Here is a 13,835-nt window from a genome sequence, read left to right on the forward strand (position 1 = left end):
TCAAAAGACTTGTCCAACAAGAATCATCTAGTAAGTGGTAGAAGAAGGGCCAGAAACCAGATATTCAGTGTCCTCACAGGGACCTCTTGCTCCCAGTCCTCAATGCCCCTGGAGGGCATTGGAGGAGCTGGAGGAAGCCCGGGACTCTGGGCGGCCCAGTCCCAGTCACCAATAAACTCTCTCCTGTATCACCAGCCTCATCTCGGACATGACACCAACATGTCCCAGTCCCCAGGTGACTTTGCTAAGAATCACCCCACTCACTTCATTACAACAGCCCCTTCTTCCCCTTAAACCACGTGCTCTGCTGCAGGTTAACCTAAGCCATCAGGACCAGGGAAATCCCTCAGCATCTCCAACCAGGCAAGGTTTTCGTCATATTTCATTCTCTCCATTTCCACCGTGGATGGGGCAGCATGACTTGGCCATCGTTGGGATCCAGCTATGGTCACTTTTACACACATAAAAGTGAAATGAATTACCATCACATCTCCTAAAGAACCAACCCCAAATGTAGCCATCCTGGAGCATAATAAATCGATTGTGACAGTTCTTTTCCCTCTCGAGTCTCTGCCAGGACAGAGATCTTTGCTGTCAGATCCTATGGGCAAAGCCATAGAAGTCTGCCATTAATGCTCTGATGTTCACTCAAGCATTCATTTCGGCTGGTCCATTTCAAGACATCGAGCAAAAGTTTCAGAATGAAGACGAGGCTTAATTTGATGAATTTCCTTACTGGCATACACTTTTAACATCTTCTCCATACATAAATTCTCCCTTTTCTTCAGTTCTTCTTTCGTGTCCCTTTGATTTACTAATTGTTCTTAAATAAAGAATGTCTAATATTTACAAGGTCCCCCCCATATTCAATTGGCAGCATACGGAACTGCCTATGCCAGTAATGATCAATCAAATAATTAATGCATTTTTCGACATACATTCTTGCAGTATTTCTACTGTATCTATATATTCATTTAGGATGATTGAATATATTCAAGCCAAACTCAATTCCCATATCAGACTATTACCTTATAGTAATTTTAAATTATAATCGTTCCATAAATGTATAGAGAATATACTCAAACTTCTAATTTATCCTAAATTATACTCTATGATATTTACATTTCTGCTTAATAAATTCAGTCTTAAATAAAAGGAAGGTAATTTCCCCTAAAATAACCTTCATTTCTTTATAAAGCACTTGATATATCAGACCTTCGTGATACAATATTCTATTACAAATCAAATTCTGCAAAAATGTATATTTTTGGTTTTATAAGCCCAGAGAGTCTCCAAAAGACAAATATTCCTTCTTCTTTAACTAAAATCAACTTGATTCAACACTGCACGGGTGTCTATAATCTGAGCTTTCTTTCCTCTGATATTAAAAGACCCTTACTGTCCCCTTCATAACCCATTGGCAAGCCCTGTTAGAAGCCCAGCCAAGAGGACTGGGCAAAAATAGGTTCCTGATCTTAGTTTTCTAACATCAGTCCCCAAACTGGGATATTTGCTTATTCTATCTTCTGGTTTCAATTTCCCTAATTTAGTTACATTTAATCAGTCTTACTGAATACATAGTCAATACCAGATGGTCAATACTGAAATCAAGTTGATTATATTCTTTGCAGCCAAAGACGGAGAAGCTCTATACAGTTGGCAAAAACGAGACCAGGACCTGACTGTGGCTCAGATCATGAAATCCTTATTGCCAAACACAGACTGAATTGAAGGAAGTAGGGAAAACCACTAGGCCATTCAGGTATGACATAAATCAAATCTCTTAGGATTATACAGTGGACGTGACAAATAGATTCAAGGCATTATATCTGATAGACAGAGTGCCTAAAGAACTACAGATGGAGGTTCGTGACATTGTACAGGAGGCAGTGATCAAGACCATCCCCAAGAAAAAGAAATGCAAAAAGGAAAAATGGTTGTCTGAGGAGGCCTTATAAATACCTGAGAAAAGAAAAGTAAAAGGCAAAGGAGAAAAGGAAAGTATACCCATTTGAATCTAGAGTTCCAACGAATAACATAAGAAAGCCTTCTTCAGTGATCAATGCAAAGAAACAGAAGAAATCAACAGAATGAGAGAGACTAGAGATCTCTTCAAGAATATCAGAGATACCAAGGGAACATTTCATGCAAAGACGGGCTCAATAAAGGACAGAAATGGTATGGACCTAACAGAAGCAGAAGATATCAAGAAGAGGTGGCAAGAATACAGAGAAGAACTATACAAAAAAGATCTTCACTACCCAGATAATCACGATGGTGTGATAACTCACCTAGAACCAGACATCCTGGAATGCGAAGTCAAGTGGGCCTTAGGAAGCATCACTACGAACAAAGCTAGTGGAGGTAATGGAATTCTAGCTGAGCTATTTCAAATCCTAAAAGATGATGCTGTGAAGGTGCTGCACTCAATATACCAGCAAATTTGGAAAACTCAGCAGTGGCCATAGGACTGGAAAAGGTCAGTTTTCATTCCAATCCCAAAGAAAGGCAATGCCAAAGAATGCTCAAACTACCACAAAACTGCACTCACTTCACATGCTAGCAAAGTAATGCTCAAAATTCTCCAAGCCAGGCTTCAACAATATGTGAACCATGAACTTCTAGATGTTCAAGCTGGTTTTAGAAAAGGCAGAGGAACCAGAGATCAAATTGCCAACATCTGCTGGGTCATCAAAAAAGCAAGAGAGTTCCAGAAAAACATCTACTTCTGCTTTATGCCAAAGCCTTTGACTGTGTGGATCACAACAAACTGTGGGAAATTCTTAAAGAGATGGGCATACCAGACCACCTGATCTGCCTGCTGAGAAATCTGCATGCAGGTCAAGAAGCAACAGTTAGAACCAGACATGGAACAACAGACTGGTTCCAAATAGGAAAAGGAGTACATCAAGGCTGTATATTGTCACCCTGCTTATTTAACTTATATGCAGAGTACATCATGAGAAGCGCTGGGCTGGATGAGGCACAAGCTGGAATCAAGATTGCTAGGAGAAATGTCAATAACCTCAGATATGCAGATGATACCACCCTTAAGGCAGAAAGTGAAAAAGAATTAAAGAGCCTCTTGATAAAAGTGAAAGAGGAGAGTGAAGAAGTTGGCTTAAAACTCAACATTCAGAAAACTAAGATCATGGCATCCAGTCTCATCACTTCATGGCAAATAGATGGGGAAATATTGGAAATAGTGAGAGACTTTATTTGGGGGAGGGGGCCCCAAAATCACTACAGATGGTAACTGCAACCATGAAATTAAAAGACCCTTGCTCCTGGGAAGAAAAGCTATGACCAACCTAGACAGCATATTAAAAAGCAGAGACATTACTTTGCCAACAAATGTCCATCTAGTCAAGGCTATGGTGTTTCCAGTGGTCATGTATGGACGTGAGAGTTGGACTATAAAGAAAGCTGACCGCCAAAGAATTGATGCTTTTGAACTGTGGTGTTGGAGAAGACTCTTGGGAGTCCCTTGGACTGCAAGGAGACCCAACCAGTCAATCCTAAAGGAAATCAATCCTGAATATTCATTGGAAGGACTGAAGCTAAAGCAGAAACTCCACTACTTTGGCCACCTGATGTGAAGAACTGACTCATTGGAAAAGACCCTGATACTGGGAAAGATTGAAAGCAGGAGGAGAAGGGGATGACAGAGGATGAGATGGTTGGATGGCATCACCAACTTGAAGAACATGAGTTTGAGTAAGCTCTGGGAGTTGGTGATGGACAAGGAGGCCTGGCATGCTGCAGTCCATGGGGTCAAATGAGTCGGACATGACTGAGCGACTGAACTGAACTGAATACATGTTCTGTATTATAATATACCTTCAATTATTTTAGAAAGAAAACGAACCAGAGTAAAACATACAAATAGAATAAGTAAATGGGCTTCAAGGAGTCAGTCCTCTGGGGCCGGCTTTAAGCAAGACTCTTGCCTACTGGGCCACCTAGTCCTGACCCTCCCTCCAAAAGGGGTCCCAAGTCTGTTCACTTCTTACATCTCCCATCACATCTTGAACCTGGACTATTCTAACAGCCTTCCAGCTGGCCTCCTGTTGCACTCTGCCTCAAATATCACCAGGATGATCTTAGTATTAAGGCAAAATTTGCATACAGCGAAATGCAGAGAGCATAAGTGCATGAGTTCTGGTCCATCATCTACCTGTGTAACCATCACACCAATTAAGATCACGCAATGTTCCTGTGCCACCTAGAAAGTGCCCTCATTCTCCTTTACAGGGTCAACACCCCCAGGGGCAACCACTGTTCTCTTTTCATCAATATTCACTAGCTTCTCCCGTTCTTGAACTTACAAAAATGGAACTGTACAGCATGTACTTTCATATCTGTCTTCTTCTGGGAAAATAAGGCATCCGTGTTGTTTTGTGTATCTGTCATTCATTCTTGTTTATGGCTGAGTAGTTTTCCATCTGCAAATGTTCCACCATTTGTCCAATCCCTTATTGATGGACATTTGTGTTGTTTTCAGCTTGGGGTTATTTCAAGTAAAGTTGAGGTAAGTATTCATGAACAAGTCCTTGTGGGGATATGTGTTTCCATTTCTCTGTTGTAAACCCCTAGGAATGCAACTGCTGGTTAAAGGGTTGTAAGGAAGTGCTGAACACTTGTGCAAAATGACTATACCATTCTCCACTCCAACCAACAGTGTGTGAGGTTTCTAGTTCCTCCAAATCTTCATCAGTATTGTCTTTCCCTAGGGTCAGCGACTCTCAAGGGCTTGTGATACGTCTCACTGTGGGCTCTTTGGTTTGCTGGCTGCCTGGCTGCATTTGTTTGGCTGCACCAGGTCCTCACGCCCAAGTGAGAACTCTTACTTGCAGCATGTGGGATCCCGCTGCCTGGCCAGGGATTGAACCTGGGCCCCTACACTGCAAGCTCGGACTCAGAGCCACCCAGCCACCTGGAAAGCCTCTCATTATGATTTAAATGTGCATTTCTCAGATGACTAAAGATGCTGAGCACATTTTTCTATGCTTATTAGCCATTTGGTCCCTTTTATAAAGGCTCTGTTCAAGTCTTTGGCCCATTTTTTACATTGAATAGTTTATCTTTTTAGCATTTAGCTCTAAGAACTCTTTATATGTCCTGGGTACAGGTCTTTTGTATCTGGACATAATTTTTTTCAGATATATGCATTGTAGGCATTCTTTCCTGGTTTGTAGATTGTCTTTTTCTTCTCTTCATGATGTCTTTTGATGAACAACAGCTTTTAATTTTGATAAAGATCAATTTATCAGTTCTTTTTCTTTGATGTGTTTAGCATTTGACATCCTCTCTAAGAAACCTCTGCCTTCTCCTTTGTTCTTCCACCAACATTGTAATTGTGGAATTTACGTTTAAGTGTATAATACATCTCAAATTATTTGTGTGTGTAGCGTGAGGTAGGGATCAAAGCTAGCTTTTTTCCTGTAAGTTTATAAGTCACTCCAGAACCATTTATTGAGAAGACTTTTATTTTTCCATTGAATTGCCATGGCAACACTGTCCAAAAATTTATTGATCACACATGTGTGGATTTATTTTAAGACTCTCTATTCTGTCCCATTAATTTATGTGTCTAACCTTATGCCAATACCACATAATCTTGAGGCACTTTGAACAAGTCTGGAAAACAAATAGTGACAGTCCTCCAAATGTGTCCTTTTTTAGAACTGCCTTAATGATTCCAAGTCTTCTGCATTTCCATATACATTTCAATTGTAAATTCTGATCAAGATACTATAATACTTTCAAAATAAGCATTACAGGACTTCCCTGGCAGTCCAGTGGCTAAGACACTATACTCCCACTGCAGGGTGCATAGGTTCAATCCCTGGTCAGGGAAATAAGATTCCATGCTGTGCTGCGTGGCCAAACACCAGAAAAAGAAAAGAAGCTGTGCTTCCCTACTTCCTCTTCCCAATCCAGCCTTGAGAAAACCCTCCTATGACTGCAGTTACCTTTGCAAAACAAATCCAGGATTCTCACTGCGGCCCCCACATCTGACCCTTCTTGCTCTCAGCTGTTCCTTATTCTTGGCTGATTCTCCCCTAAGGCCACAGAATGGGGTCGCTGAGCACAGTGCTGGGAGAATTCTGTAACAAAGGCTGCCTGTCGCCACTGTGCTTCTGTCCTCCCCAAAGGCCTTGACTACCCCAGGAAAGCCCAGTAGAGGAATGACGGAAAATGACATTCCCATGGCTCTGTCCAAAGACATTTTTCACCTGTCACAACATCACTGCAGCATTTGGACAGCTTCAGATTTTCCAAATTCTTGCCTTAAATTTAATGCCTCTTCTCTTGGCAGCATATGCTTCCTACCAAACTCCTAGCTGCCTTGGAAATTTTTATGATGATTAGTGTAATCATATAATTTACCAATACTGACAGCACCCATTGAAGAATGTACCGTATTGACATTACCAGCCTGATTCATGAGCTTACTTAGCTCTTAATGGGAAGTGCATTATTTTATATGAATTTTAACGGAAAAGAGTGATGGATTGTGTACCTTGCAACTTTACCGAATTTGTTTATCAGTTCTAACAGTTTGTTAATGGAATCTTTAGGGTTTTCTACATTAAAAAATCGTATCATCTGTGGACAGAGATAGGGTTCTTTTCCAGTTTACCATGCTCAATTTTTATCTCTAACATCGACAACCATCTGACATAAATTTACTTTTTTATTAGTTTGCTGCCTAAAATGTAAACTCCGTAATGCAGGAATATTTTTGCCTGTTTTGTTCACTGCCTCTCAAACTACTTTGTAGTAGGTATTCAATAAATGATCGTAAAATGAATGACTCACCTCTCTTGGCACATAGCAGGGACTTAGCAAATGATAACAGATAATCACTATTGTTATGTTTAACATAATAGTTCAATGCAAGAAGAATCATTGTGCCTTAAAATGAGAAATTTCCAATATGCAGGATGGTTTCCAGTGCAATAAATAAATAGGACCAAGCCCACAGCTGCAGTGGAGTCCCTGGGCGGGTCCTAGCTCACCCCCTGGCCCACCCTTGCAAAGAACCCCTGCAGCCGTCACAGATGACAACCCTGTTCAAGTGCCAATCTACACAGAGGAACTTCTGTAAACAGGCCCTCACTCTGTCCGGTCATCTCTGCTCAAATCCTCCAGGGCTTCCCACGGGGTCAGGGCTGACCCAACCAAAGTGCTGGCCAGGCGGCCAGGGCCCAGGTCATGGAGCTGGAGCTGGGACAGGGCCTCCTGCCAGAGACAGCACGCAAGGCCCAGCGCACGGCACCCTGTCAGGCCCCCAGGTGCTGGTACGAATAGAAGCCGGGGGGCCAAGGGCAGAGCCAAGGCCAGGGTGTGGGAGCCAAGAGCGCAAAGGAGTCAGGGGCCAGTCCCAGGGTGGGTGGAGCAGGTGTGCCTGGTCGTCGTGATGGCAATGGTGGGCAACAGAGTGGGCCCGGGTGGGGCCAGCGGGGTGGGGGACAGCCTCAGCCCCCTGGCATATCCCCGCTCAGGTCCTTTCCTGCAACACGCCGACAGCATCAGTGTACTGGCGTCCTGGAAAAGACTGCTCCTTTTCTCAGGGTTCATGAAGAAAGCAGTAGTGATCCCCACTCCCAGACGCCTTCTAAGGGGAGCTGACTTTTGAAGCTTATTCCACTCCAGATCTGACCACCCCTTGCCCCAGATAGGTCTGTAAATATAAAAACCCAAACCATACCAAACAGACACTATCTAAAATCCTGATTGAAATAATAATTACAGTATGGTGGTGGTTTAGTTACTAACTTGTGTCCGACTTTTGTGACCCCATGCACTGTAGCCCACCAGGCTCCTCTGTCCATGGGATTTCCCAGGCAAGAAGAGGCAAGAATACTGGAGTGGGTTGCCATTTCCTTCTCCAGGCTCTCCAGGGTCCTTCTCCAGGGTTTGCCATTTCCAAACCTGGGTCTCCTGCACTGCAGGCGGATTCTTTACCAACTGAGCTACGAGGGAAGTCTCTAAAATTCTCATGGAAATAATCATTACAGTATAATAAAGAATAATTTCATTAGCCATATATGGATGTGAGAGTTGGACTGTGAAGAAGGCTGAGCGCCAAAGAATTGATGTTTTTGAACTGTGTTGTTGGAGAAGACTCTTGAGAGTCCCTTGGACTGCAAGGAGATGCAACCAGTCCATTCTAAAGAAGATCAGTCCTGAATATTCATTGGAAGGACTGATGCCGAAGCTGAAGCTCCAATACTTTGGCCACCTGATGGGAAGAGCCGATTCACTGGAAAAGACCCTGGCTGGGAAAAACTGGGGGCAAGAGGAGAAGCAGGTAACAGAGGATGAGATGGTTGGATGGCATCACCGACTCAATGGAAACATGAATTTGAGCAAGCTCTGGGAGATAGTGAAGGACAGGGAAGCATGGTGTGCTGCAGTCAATGGGATCGCAAAGAGTCTTGGCAACTGAACAACATACTCTTAAAACTTATCTCAGATTCCTGTCAATGTATGGCAAAACCAATACAGTACTGTAAAGTAAAATAAAGTGAAAAAAAAAAAAACTTATCTCAGATTCCAGAGAGCTTTTGTTTACACAGGTTGTATCTATCAAGTTGCCACACAATTAAAGCTGAGAATTTCTAAAATATTTACTCATTTAAAAACAATAATGAACCTATTACTTGTTAATGTAAACGACAAAATTCTTACAAAAAACAACCATCATTTTCAAGCCAAAAAATAATCAATGAGAAGAATGGTATTGTTTTGCATTTTTACAAATTGCTTTAGCATCTGGCTTAATAAAGGCCAGCAGGCCTCTCGAGCCTGCTTCTGTGCTCCGTGTTCTGCTCTATGCTGTTTCAGTTGCCGTTGATGATGAAAATCTGCTGTCAAGCTTGCAGGCAGCTGACGTCTACTTTTCAGGTAGAATCAAGATGTGAAAGGGTCTGGAGTAACCCCGAGGGGTCCTCGGATTATGCTTTGAGAATCACTGGCTTAGATAATAAAGATGCTACCACACCCACAGCCCACGTGGCTCATGTTAGGATGAGAAGAGCTCAGGTGGGAGAGAAGACGGCAGAAGTGGGGGTGGAGGAGGCAGTCACGGGTGCAGTGGGGCTCCATTATCCAGATACCCATCCCCATTCCTCCTACACTCAGGCCAGGAATAGCCTGAGTCCCACTGGCTCCCTCCTGGGAAAGGGAAATATTAAGATGAAGTATCCCTGAGTCAGCCCCGACCATGATTCAGTTCAGTCACTCAGTCATATCTGACTCTTTGTCACCCCATGGACTGCAGCACACCAGGCTTCCCTGTCCATCACCAACTCCCAGAGCTTGCTCAAACTGAAGTCCATCGAGTCAGTGATGCCACCCAACCATCTCATCCTCTGTCATCCCCTTCTCCTCCTGCCCTCAATCTTTCCCAGCATCAGGGTCTTTTCCAGTGAATCAGTTCTTTCCATCAGGTGGCCAAAGTACTGGAGTTTCAGCTTTAACATCAGTCCTTCCAATGAATAATCGGGGTCAATTTCCTTTAGGATGGACTGATTGGATCTCCTTGCAGTCCAAGGGACTCTCAAGACTCTTCTCCAACACAAAACTTCAAAAGTATCAATTCTTCAGAGGTCAGCTTTCTTTATAGTCCAACTCTCACATCCATACATGACTACTGGAAAAACCACAGCTTTGACTAGATGGACCTTTGTTGGCAAAGTAATGTCTCTGCTTTTTAACATGCTGTCTAGGTTGGTCATAGCTTTTCTTCCAAGGAGTAAGCGTCTTTTCATTTCATGGCTGCAGTCACCATCTGCAGTGATTTTGGAGCCCAAGAAAATAAAGTCTGTCACTGTTTCCATTGTTTCCCCATCTATTTGCCATAAAGTGATGGGACCAGATGCCACGATCTTAGTTTTTTGAATGTTGAGTTTTAAGCCAGCTTTTTCACTCTCCCCTTTCACTTTCATCAACAGCTCTTCAGTTCCTCTTGGCTTTCTGCCATAAGGGTGGTGTCATCTGCACATCTGAGGTTATTGATATGAACCATGATTGGCAGGGACCAAATGCTGAATGGGAACAATCTAGAGAGACAGCACGGGGTACCGAGAAAGAAGGTCAGTGCTTCAGTACTCAAGCCAGGATGCAGCCTGCATCACCTGAAAGATGTAAATGCTGATCTGATTGGCCTGGCCGACATCCTGGATGGCAAGAGTTTGGAAAGCTCCTTTAGGGGATTCTAAGTGCACCCTGGAGTGAAATCACCAGATCTGAGTGGGCTCAGGAAGCAACCGCCCTGGCTCTGAATCTGTGCCCCACTAGTTACACATACAGCTTGCTCCTTGCATGCGTGAGCACATATGCTCCGTCGCTCAGTCGTGTCCAGCTCTTTGCGACCCCCTGGACTGTAGCCTGCCAGTCTTCTCCGTCCATGGGATTTTCCAGGCACGAATACTGGAGTGGGTTTCCATTCCCTACGACCTCTGGTCAATTCCTCAGCCTCAGTTTACTCATCTGTAAAATGAGACTACCTTTAAGGATGTCAGGAATAGTAAATGAGATCATCCATTCAAAGTTCGTAGAGCTGTAACTGGCACAAAATACGAATTTAGTAAACGTGAGCTGCTGTTACTAGTTATGGTGATTTGGGTGCAGATCACCAGCCTCCATGGACAAGCGTTTGAGGAGATGGGACCAGGCACCCAAGGAAGGGGACAGGGTCCAGTCCCAGTGCGTCCACAAAATAGATGTCCCAACAGGGTCCTCTGCGTCTTCATCCAGAAATTCTGGGAGCCAGGACTTCCACCACCCAGGACCTGGTTCTGAATTCTCAGGGAGAGAGGAGAGAGTTGACTGAGGGGCACAAAGACAATGTTGCTGGAAACGGGTGCAGGAAGAGTCAAAAAGGTGCAATGAGATTATTCAGTGTGTGTGTGTGTGTGTGTGTGTGTGTGTGCACGCACATGTGCAAGTGTATATGCTCTGTAGTCAAGGTCAGATACTGTTTTCCTTTTTAAATTATCGAAACATCTCTAATCCATTGCAGATGGCAGAGGGGAGAAGACAGTGTGGAAACATTTTAATGGCTTCTTCTCAGCCTGTGGGCTGTCTGCCGAGACTTGAGACAAATGCGGCTCACTCCTCGTTCGTCCTCAGGAACATCATCATCACATGTTACACGCCGCCCTCTGCCTGGGTGCTCATCAGATCGTCCCCAAAAGTTAAGAGTAACACGAGGGCCAGGGAAAGATGGAAGGACTTGGACCACTCTCTGAACGGGCAGTGCAGCCATGACTCAATAATTTCAGGAAGTGGATAAATCATGGATGAATCATGCAACACTTCTTCTAGAATTACTGGCTGTGGACAGCTACTCCAGCTGTTCACGGGGTGGAATTTGAGTCTTTACAAACAGATCTGCTGCTGAATCTTCGGACACCCGTCCCCCAAGAGGAGCCTGTACCCTGGTGACCGATGACCGACTAGTTTAATTTCCTTCAGGCTTTTTGACTTTTGCTAATTCACACCAAGAGAAGTGCCAAACAGCTTGAAATAAGTAACAGAAATGAACTGGAAGGATCATCCAAGGCCAATCCTGTGCCTCCCAGAGGAATCATACCTAATCATCCAGGACAGAGCTGTCTGGCTGCTGAGGACCTCAGAGGGAGCCAAGGAAACAGGAAGGTAATTGGATGCAGGCCTTCACATGCTTCATGGGGAGCAAGAGTGCACAGGCTATGCCTTCAGACATGGGGGTCGGGCTGAAACTGGCAAACCTCATTACAGGATCAACTCTCACGTCCGGGTCTTGAATTTTGACACTAAGTTAAGCCTTAGACATAATGGGCTAATTAAAGGGGCAGGAGACTGGCCCCCATGTCAAGTTTTTACCTTCCCCCCAGCCCCAGGCTGGATGCATTTGGAGGCCAGGCTGTGATGGAGAAAGCAGCTAAAGCAAAGAGGAATTAGGGTTTCTTTACGTTTGGTTGGTTCGTTGGTGGGCTGTTTGCTTGGTAATTTGGTTGGCTGTTTGTTTTGTTGGTTAGTTGGTTGGTAGGCTGGTTGTTTATTTTGTTGGTTGGTAGGTTGGTTAGCTGGTTGGTTGGTTGGTTAGTTGGCCGGTTGGTAGGTAGGTTGTTTGGTTGGTAGGTTGACTGGTTGGTTGGTTAGTTGGTTGGTTGGTTGGTTGTTTTCTTGGTTGGTCATTAGTTGGCAGGTTGGTAGGTTGTCTGGCTGGTAGGTTGGTTGATAGGTTAATTGGTTGGTTGGTTGGTTGTATTCACTTCTAAATGTATGTTCCATTTAGAGGCAATTCACCAGTTTGGACATCTACTTTGCCAGTATGTTCTGATTGGTGCAAAACTATTTTCCAGGCTTTGCCCAGCGTGCGCCACCCTGTTCTGTGGGTGTTTCTTTGCACATGCTCTCCATCTAAGGGTGGCAATGCTGTGCCCCATCACCTCAGAGGGACTGCAGGACCTCACCAGGAGATACCAAAGCTCTGCCTGTAACTCCCTCCTGATGAGAAGATGCTGACTTCTGTCCCTGCCTCCCCAGGACAGAGAGCCAGCCAAGGTGGGTGAGGGGGTGGGATCTGGTCTCAACCAATGACCTCATGCCCTCACTGGCTCTGATTCGCATTCCACAGAGAATCAATGCCCCGTGGTCTCCCGAATGGGCAAGACTCCCACCAGTTCGGTCCTCAGCCTCTCCCTCTACAAACCACGGGGGGCAGAAAGGGGGCCGGGCTCACTGCAGAATACATTCAGCTTCTCAGCAGCGCCAGTTCAGGGCCCTCCCCCAGGGGTCTCCCCAAGAGGCATATTGTTCCTGCATAAAACATTAGGTTTAAGGAAGCTATGAAGCTGCATGATCGGACCTTGTTGTCGCTGTTCAGTCACTAAGTCGTGTCCAGCTCTTTGTGACCCCATGGACTCTAGCACACCAGGGTTTCCTGTCCTTCACTATCTCCCAGAGTTTGCTCAGACTCATGGCCATTGAGTCCATGATGCCATCCAACCATCCCATCCTCTGTCACCCCCTTCACCTCCTGCCCTCAATCTTTCCCAGCATCGGGGTCTTTTCCAATGAGTCAGCTCTTCGCATTAAGTGGCCAAAGTTTTGGAGCTTCAGCTTTAGCATCAGTCCCTCCAATGAATATTCAGGGTTGATTTCCTTTAAGATTGACTGGGTTGATCTTCTTGCAGTCCAAGGGACTCTCAAGAGTCTTCTCCAGCACCACAGTTCAAAAGCACCAGTTCTGTTGGACTTGGCCTTCTTTATGGTCCAACTCTCACATCCATACAAGACTACTGGAAAAACCATAGCTTTGACTATATGGAATGAACTTAATGGACTATATGGAATGGACTTAAACTTCGGTAAATATAGAGCTCCTAATGCTAGCCTCACAAAGGAATCCTCTCCTCACATTTTCTTTGCTTCTTTCCTTCTCTCTTTTTAGCAAGGCTAAATTGACTAAAATAATTTCACTGCGTTGAGAATGGCAATTTTTAGTCAAACAAGACTCATCCATTTTTGACAAGATTAAAATGCTTGAAGAGCCTGTAAAATGGATCTATTTTTATTATTTTATTTATTATTATATTTCTCAGATATTTGAATTTGCAACCCCAAATCATATTTGTTTTGTGAACAAATATTTCACTACCTTTGCTGATTCTCCTACTTCCTGGCCTGTTGGCTTGAGAGAAGTGAATGTCAATTAGATTAACAGGAAGAAGGGAGAAAAGGAGGGTGAGGGAGCCACTCCCATATCGACCAAATTGTCTGCTTCCCCCAGGACAAAATTAATGTGCTTCCTTCTACAAGTCGCAAAAAGCAAA

At 44.2% G+C, this 13,835-nt stretch overlaps 1 protein-coding gene across 1 annotated transcript in view; it reads right to left on the reverse strand.

The window, feature by feature from the left end:
- The window catches only part of ACOXL (acyl-CoA oxidase like), a 356,241-nt gene that overhangs the window by 316,676 nt on the left and 25,730 nt on the right, over positions 1–13,835 (reverse strand). The gene's annotated exons all lie outside the window — the stretch shown is intronic.

Source organism: Budorcas taxicolor, chromosome 11, assembly GCF_023091745.1.
Source record: "Budorcas taxicolor isolate Tak-1 chromosome 11, Takin1.1, whole genome shotgun sequence".
In the NCBI taxonomy this organism is placed as follows: Eukaryota; Metazoa; Chordata; class Mammalia; order Artiodactyla; family Bovidae; genus Budorcas; species Budorcas taxicolor.